The sequence below is a fragment of the Olea europaea genome, chromosome 1, assembly GCF_002742605.1.
Source record: "Olea europaea var. sylvestris chromosome 1, O_europaea_v1, whole genome shotgun sequence".
Classification (NCBI taxonomy): domain Eukaryota; kingdom Viridiplantae; phylum Streptophyta; class Magnoliopsida; order Lamiales; family Oleaceae; genus Olea; species Olea europaea.
In genome coordinates, this window is record NC_036237.1 from 922,129 (window position 1) to 930,768 (window position 8,640).

The following is an 8,640-nucleotide window of genomic DNA, read 5'->3' on the forward strand; positions in this document are numbered from 1 at the left end:
ATTGATATAAATAAGTTGAGCACAAAGAGATATGAAAAACATTGATGAAGGAAATTATTCCAAAAATTTGATTCAACAATCAAAGTTTTTCAATATGAAGAAGTAGAAAGTTTTATGCAATTTAAGTGCAAATAGTGCAAATACATTTTTCAAGAATATACCACTCTTTTAAGAATGATATAAATAAGTTAAACATAAAGAAAGATGGAAAACTTTGATGAAAATGATGATTAATAAGTTTAAATCAATCAAAGATTTTTATATGAGGAAACATATGAAATGAATGCAAATGAAGGCTCAAAGAATTCTTAAAACAAAAATATCTCACTTTGATTCACTTGGAAATCTCTTTAAGAATGGAAAGAGTGAGGATATTTATAGAGTTCAAAAACGAGAAAAAATATGTATTGGCGGAAGACTAGTCCGGTCGACCGCCTTCTGTTCGGAAGATCAATAAAGTCATTTATACAGCAAAGATCAGAAGTCAGAACGGTCAAATTCTAGACCGTTAAAGGGTTTTCGGTCGACCGCCTCCTACGGTCGGTCGACTGCCTCTCTGGGTGGTTGACCGCCCTAGCAGTGCGGTGTTTTCACGTTTTGACCTCGTTTGTTCCGATTTGAAAGTATTGAAGTGCGTGGACCTTTGAAAAATATTTTTAACTAATTTTTCATGATAAAAAATATTTTTTAAAGTCTAGATATCACTTTTAAAAGTCATTTTTATATTTGATCAAAATATTGTTTTGGAATGACTTTTAATGCACAAAAATTGTTTTCAATGCATAGAAGGATTTTGAGCTTAACCATTCATTGTCAAATATAAAAGTGTTAGTACCTTTACATTTTGCCTAAGAAATCAAGTCTTAGATCGTCTCCGAAGTTTCTTCCATGTTTAGCTTTTGAACTTTTGATCTTTATCTTTCTTGTCATTGATCTTCAATGCTTGACTTTTTTTTGATGTTTATCTTTTAAGCTCTCGTCTTAAATAATTTGACTTGAATGCATAAGCAACTTCCAATTTGATCTTCATTTCAAGTCCAATATATGTTGCTTGATAGATTTTAACATCGAACTATCATCACTCAAAATAAATTGTTAGAAACAATATCAATCTTGTTTGTTATGATCAAAACATTGAAAATGAAGTCAATCATAGGTCAATAATAAGAAGATCAAAGCACTAAGGACTGACAATGGCCTTGAGTTTTGTAATTTGGAATTTGATTCTTTTTGTAAGGAATCTGGAATACTAAAGCATAGAACTGTGACATACACCCCTCAACAGAATGGGTTAGCTGAAAGAATGAATAGGACCCTTTTAGAAAAGGTCAGATATATGTTACACAATTTTGGGGCTTCCAAAATTTTTTTAGGGAGAAGATTTAAAAACTGCAACTTTTTTAGTAAATAGAAGTCCTTATAGTGCCATTGACTTCCAAATCCTTGAAACACTGTGATCAAAAACTTCACCTGATTATAGTAAACTTAAAGTCTTTGGCTGTGCTGCATACTCCCATCAAAATGAAGGTAAACTTGAACCAAGATCTCAAAAATGTGTCTTCTTGGGGTCCGGGGAGGAAACTAAAGGGTACAGGCTTTGGGGTAAGAGTCAAAATGGTTTTAAAGTGATCATTAGCAAAAATGTTATCTTTAATAAGAATGAGTTTCTTTGCAAAATACAATCTGAAACTGAACCTGTTGGATTTATACCTGTGAAAGAAACTGTTCTTGAAAATCCAGAAAATAACTCTAATGATCAAAATGATTTTATTGAGGTGGAGACTACCCAATCTGATACTAATCAGGATCTAAGTGAACCTAAACTTGAGATTGAATCTAATGATCCTTCTCTCACTGATTACCAGCTAACAAGAAATAGAGACAGAAGAAATAGGATTCCATCCACCAGATATAATAATGATGAATTTGTTACCCTATTTTCTGTCCTAAACTCACTAAATTCAGAACTTGCCATCTTTGAAGAAGCTGTAACTTGTTCTGATTCCAAGTTATGGAAAGACGCTATGAATGAAGAAATGGACTTCTTAATCAAAATAAAACCTGGATCCTTGTTAACAAACCTAAAAATTAAAAAGTTGTTGACTGTAAGTGGATTTTTAAAATAAAGGAAGGAGATCCTACTGCTGAAAATAAAAGATACAAAGCCAGACTTGTTGCAAAGAAGTTCACTCAAAAGGAGGGAATAGATTATAATGAAATTTTTTCCCCTATTGCAAAATATACTTTTATAAGAATTCTTCTTGCCTTAACTGCCCATTTTAACTGGGAACTTAATTAGCTGGATGTAAAAACAACCTTCTTAAATGAAGACCTTGATGAGACTATTTATATGAGTCAACCAAAAGGTTATGAGGTAAAATCAACTGTGGAAAAGGTATGTTTGTTAAAGAAATCACTCTATGGCCTGAAGCAGGCTCTCGGATAATGGTATAAAATCTTTAACTCTTATGTTCAGACCTTGGAATTTATTAGGAGCATTTATGATTCTTGTTTCTTTTTCAAAGGGTCAGGTGGACCTGAATCTATTTATCTACTCTTATATGTAGATGATATGTTACTTGCATGCCATAACAGATCTGAAATTGATGTGATTAAAGCAAAGTTAAAATCTGAATTTGAGATGAAAGATTTAGGACAAGCTAAGAAAATTCTTGGGATGGAAATAGAAAGAAATGGAAAAGATTGCACTCTAATCCTAAAACAATCTACTTATATGCATAAGATACTTGAAAAGTTCTCTGTGCTTGATTGCAAGCCTATTTCTTTGCCACTTTCCAACCACTTTAAACTGCCCACTGAACAATCACCAAAAATTGATGAAGAATTTAAAAGAATGGAAAAAGTTCCTTATGCTAACACTGTAGGATCTGTTATGTATCTCATGGTATGCACTAGACCAGATTTAGCACATGGTATAAGCATATTAAGTTGATTTATGTCTAATCCTGGTGAAACATATTGGCTTGTTATGAAATGTATGTTGAAATATTTGAAAGGAACATTTGATTTAGGCCTATTGTTTAAAAGATGTGATGAAGGCATAATTTTAAAGGGCTATATTGATTTAGACTTTGCTGGTGATTTAGATAAAAGGAGATCAACTTCTTTTTATGTTTTCACTTTGTGTGATAGTTGTGTTAGTTGGAAATCAAAATTGCAAAAGCTAGTTGCCTTGGCATCAACAGAGGCAGAATATATAGTTGCCTATGATTCTGTCAAAGAAAACCTTTGGTTAAGAGGTCTATTGAATGAAATTGGTTTTATAAATAGCTCTGTCAAAATTTATACTGATAATCAAAGTGACATCCATCTTAGCAAGAATCCAATGTATCATGATCGCACAAAACATGTTGATGTTAAATTCCACTTTGTTAGAAACATGGTTGAACAAGGTCTAATTAGGTTAGAGAAAATTTCAACTGAATATAATCCCTTTGATTTGGGGACTAAAGTTCTGCCCTTAAATAAGTTCAAAAACTGTTTGAAGATTCTAAACATTATTTGAAGGCTATTATGTTTAGAAGATTCAAGATGTAATTTTTTTTGTTTTTAGTTGTTGTTGTTATGTACTAATTTATGTCTTTGTTTTTGTAGGTGAATAAGACCAAATGAAACAAGTAGATATCTAGCCACTAAAAATTGCCAAGAATTGCTCAGTAGGGTGGAGATTGTTGAGCCCAAATAAGGTGTTGTCTAGGGGCGCTTCTTCCTGAATTCTAAGCAAAATTTCTTCCGTTGGCTACAGTAAATGAGGTCCACAAGGTTGCAGTCACTTTTGACTAAACCAACCGGTCTAATAGAAAATGCAGTGAAAAAATGACCATGTCATCCTTACATTATTATTATTCCAAACCATCACTGGGATTTTTTTGAGATTTCACATAATTAGTGAATGACGACTGTTACAGCCATCCCTTTTCTGGCCAGATTTCTTGCAGGTGTGGGGCCCATTAACGGTCAATTTTTTTCTAAAAATTTGGCTAGAATCCTTCCCAGACAAGCCTTAAATATACCTCACATTCTTGGCTAGTTGAAATTAATGGGCCGTGTTTATTGTAATGGTCTTGGTCCATTTTATTAAGAAAAAATGTGTTCCCTTGAAGTGCGACTTCTGGCTTTTCTTGGAGACGTGATCTGGACATACATCTGGTCATCTCCTCACCGTTGATCAAAAACCGCTCGCCTTACTTGATTAAAAGATCTCTTGGACGGTTCATTTTGAGAGAGATCTATTATGGGTTTTGCGTGTGTTCTAGGGTTTCTCTTTCTCTCTCACATCATCGTATTTTTTGAGTGAAAATTTCCTTCTGTAAATCTGAGTGATTTTGATACTACACTTGGTGTATAACTTTGTGATACTACTTAGTGCGAGTTTTGGTGGTGTTGTGTAATTTGTATGTGAGGCGAGATTAAAACAGTGAATAAACTTTGTGCTTCTTCGTACATTTGTAACATTCTTGGTGATTTTTCTAGTGGATCTAGAGCTAAATCTATCTAGTAGATGATCAACGTGGTAAGTAGGCCGTAAGGCTGAACATCTGGGCCTTTGTGGCAAAAATCCTTCGTGTTCATTTTATTTTTCTGCAATCTTGATTTTCTGTGAATCTTGCGAAATTTTTCTTTTGTTTAACCTCTCGAGAACCTGCATTAGCTTCTTTTTCTACTTTCTCCATATAGATATTGAGTTGTATCATTATTTTAGGAGCAAACCTGGAAATCCAAATTCACATAAATATTGCAACAACTATGAACATCCTCCATATCAGAGATAATCTTCTTTGCAAAGTCTCAAAGTGGATCTAGATTAGCTTATGCATATTCAGATTAGTCATTCTTATTGTTATTTACAAGCTTCAAGTAGCTACCTATATATTTCTTAGAGAGAGAAAAGGAAGAAAGGCGAGAGAAAAAGACAAAACAGATCAACCTACTCCAATAAAAAATGAAAAATCAAATCATGCTAATATTCGATACAATAAACCTCAGCGAAATCGTCCATCTAAAGTGCGCTTTCAACAGCAATTACATATATGTACTTCTTCTCCAAACCGTTTCTTCCACGCTGAAGAAAGCCTATATGAATCAAGAAACTTGAACAACGAATTGAGAATACAATTTATGTCTTAAAGTCTTTAATTGAGTTACATTGTAAAAATGAGTGCATTTTAACCTGCTTAATGAAAATGTCTTGGAACAACACTGCTTTTGAAAATAAGCTTCTATAAAAGAAGGCAACATTTATATACAAACAATAATGACATACTACTATCACTGCAAAATGATTTTCAAACAAATAGCTCCATAATCTACTTGTGTGATCTAGAGCATTTAAAAAACCCAATTATGGCAAAATATTGAATGCATCAAACCTTCTACATACCCAAGCATGAGTATGCAAGTAACTAAAACTATTCGCAATTAACCTGGGTTGGCGAGGCAGGACGACAACTTGCCCCATTCGGGATGGGACGGGGTGAATTTTTTTGCCATCACTGGACCCTTTTTTTAATAACCTACTATTAACAACCTATTATCCACTAGCTACTAAATGTTGCAAATATTTTTGGATCACGATGGAAGAAGTATGATTCATTATGCCTATATATACTCATCTGATTTTGGAAAAAATACATCAAAAACGAAATTATAATTTTTCATATTCTAAAATTTTTATACTCGAGTTTTCTCAAGTACAATTGAGAGTTCTAATAAATCATTTGTGATTGTTGCACAAGTGGTTTGTGATCATTGTATCCTGGAAGTGATTCTCCACAGAGGTAGCCATAGTTATTGTAGGATAATTTCACTTTAGAACTGTTGGTTAATGGATTTTAATCATCACAATAGAAAATTAATTTTCCTTTGAAGATTAAAACCATGCAAATAAGAATTTTAGTAACCTCAAGATCATTATATTATAAAAATCCTCACACATAAAAAGGGGAGATGATAACCTTTTGAAGGAGTTTTTAATGGCCTAACCAATTGCTTGCTCCATTAGATCTTTTCCCTTGTTCTCCACTATGTGTATTTCCTTTTCAAGAAAGTGAAAAGTGGCTAACCCTAATTCTCATATAAAATATGTCAATAAAGTGTATATTTATAATGCCCTATTATGGTTTGAAAATTGTACAAATTTTCTTGAACTTTATTGTAGTAGACCAATTAAGTCACACGCATTTTATTGGAGCCAAGAGAGGAATCTAACTGGACTCACATGACCCAAGCTCCAATAGATGTTTCCAATTGGGTCAATTCTTGACCAATTGAGATACATCTATTAATCTTGGCTTATTCTACCAAAAAATCGAGATTCAACTCTCGAGTCGAGTGATAGTTATAGAAGCAAATTATGATCCAATAACAATATCCTCTAATTATCGTTCCACAAGTCAACCCCCATTTGATCGTTAATATGTTGAAATTGGCAAAATGACCGTTTTGCCCTTCAACATATAATACCCTCTAAGTCCTATTTTTATACGATAAATTTGTTGTGATCAAATCACAATGTAAAGTCCAACCGAACTCATCGTCGACCTACTGAACTCAAATTCAATTTGCCTAGAAAAATACCTTAGAGTGACGATCGTCTCATCTCAATGATTAATGGATTCCACTATTGTAAGTATATGATCTCTAATTATTTCGGCCCAATTTCCAAAGCACCGAGATCAATATTCTATTTAAGACTTCACTCATTAGTACCTCTAAGAACTTGAGCTAGTAATCAAAGGTACATTACTCACTTAAGATTTAGGTGACCTGTTTGATAATCAAATAGAGTCTCATTTCGAATGATCAAAAATGAGTCATCTACGCGGTCTCGTTCAATGTGCATCGAAACACATTATTGTTTCTATTTCAAGATCTAGACAAATCTTAATAAGAACAATATAATCTTATCAACATAAATCGTCCAACTTTATGAACCGATTGTGAATGACATAATTTTGATCATATCACAAATTGTGTCTTATTATACCCGATCCATTGAATATACAATTTTTGACATCCTATATGATCATGGAACCTTATATAATCACTTCAAATTATAATACGCAAATAAACGAACGTCAATTCATAATGTGATTTTACTAAACACTACTCGAAGAATGGGCATCAAGCTAACAATCTCTCACTTGCCCTTCTTAGAGTATGTGTGACATATCAAGAACACCCATCCCCTTAAGATGTCCATCAAAAGCCTTAGCTAGTAAAGTCTTAGTGAACGGATCTGCAAGATTATCTGCTGATGCAATCTTACTAACCGTCACGTTTCCTTGATGAACAATCTTTCTAACAAGGTGATATTTTCTCTCGATGTGCTTACCACACTGATGACTCCTGGGTTCTTCAGCATTGGCAACCGCCCCACTATTATCTCAATAAAGCATTATGGGCCCTGATAAGTGTGTTTTCACACACTTATTTAGCTCACTAACATGACTTAAACATGGACAAAATAGTCAAATTATGACTTAATCTTGTTAAATTCATGCTATGTAGGTGTTTCTATGGAAAAGATGGAATTCAGAAGAAAAGAGCCGAAAAAGGACCAAAACAGAACAAAGCGATAGATCGAGGACCAAGTTGCAAATAATCCATAGATGAGACGAGAAATGAAATGAAGATTCAAGAGTGTTAAAGTTCAATCGGATGAGGAAAGGAATCAAGAGGTGAAATATGGTCGAAGTATTATCAAGTATCAAATTTCAGGCGAAAAAGTTATGCTCGTGATTTTGAGTTTCTACTTGAGATCCATTTTTGGCATAGTAAAAATCAGAATTTGAGGAAGCCTATTTCTATCAAAAGTGTACATCTTTGAGTTTTCTTCCCAATGCACTTTGAATCACCTCAATCAGAGATTAGGAGAGAAAGTTATGACCAAAATACTAAAAGCTGTCCGGAGGAAAAATTTTATAACCATGCGGCCGCATGGTTATAATTCCTTGCGACCGCACAGGGTATTGCAGGGATCCAAATGAGCTGAAAAATTGAACCATGCGACCGCATGGTTTAACACCATGCGGTCGCATGGCTTTAAGGTCGATAAAAAATTCTGAAATCCCGTTTTTAATTGAAACTCTTTCGGGGCTCCGTGGGGACATGATATAAAAGCCAAAATTCATCAGAAAAAGGGCAGAACGTCCAGGGAGAAGAAGAATACAACTTTTGGAGACAAGGAACACAAACTTGAAGCCGATTTCACAAGGATTCAAAGGGGTTCTCAAGGTTTTGTTCAAGAATTCAGATTTCAAGAACTTTCATACGGGTGTTATTCCTTCTAGTCATTAATTTCGTTTTGTTTTCTGTAATTATGAATCTTCTAGGCTAGGGTTTTAATTACTAGGTGATCGATGAACCGTTGTTTGTTATTTTAATTCTATATTTCATGAACTTGATATAAAGATTCGTTGGATATTTTGATTGATTTACATGCATTAATTTTCTTCCGCAATTAGTGGCCAATGATTGTGTGAGTATTGATGACTTGTTTCTTACATTCGAGAGAAGTGGAATATGTTCGATAAGGTGTAAATCAACATAGGGTCCGATAGGGGATAGAGATATACCCCTATGCTTTATGTAATTCTTAAATTGTTCACAAAACTACAT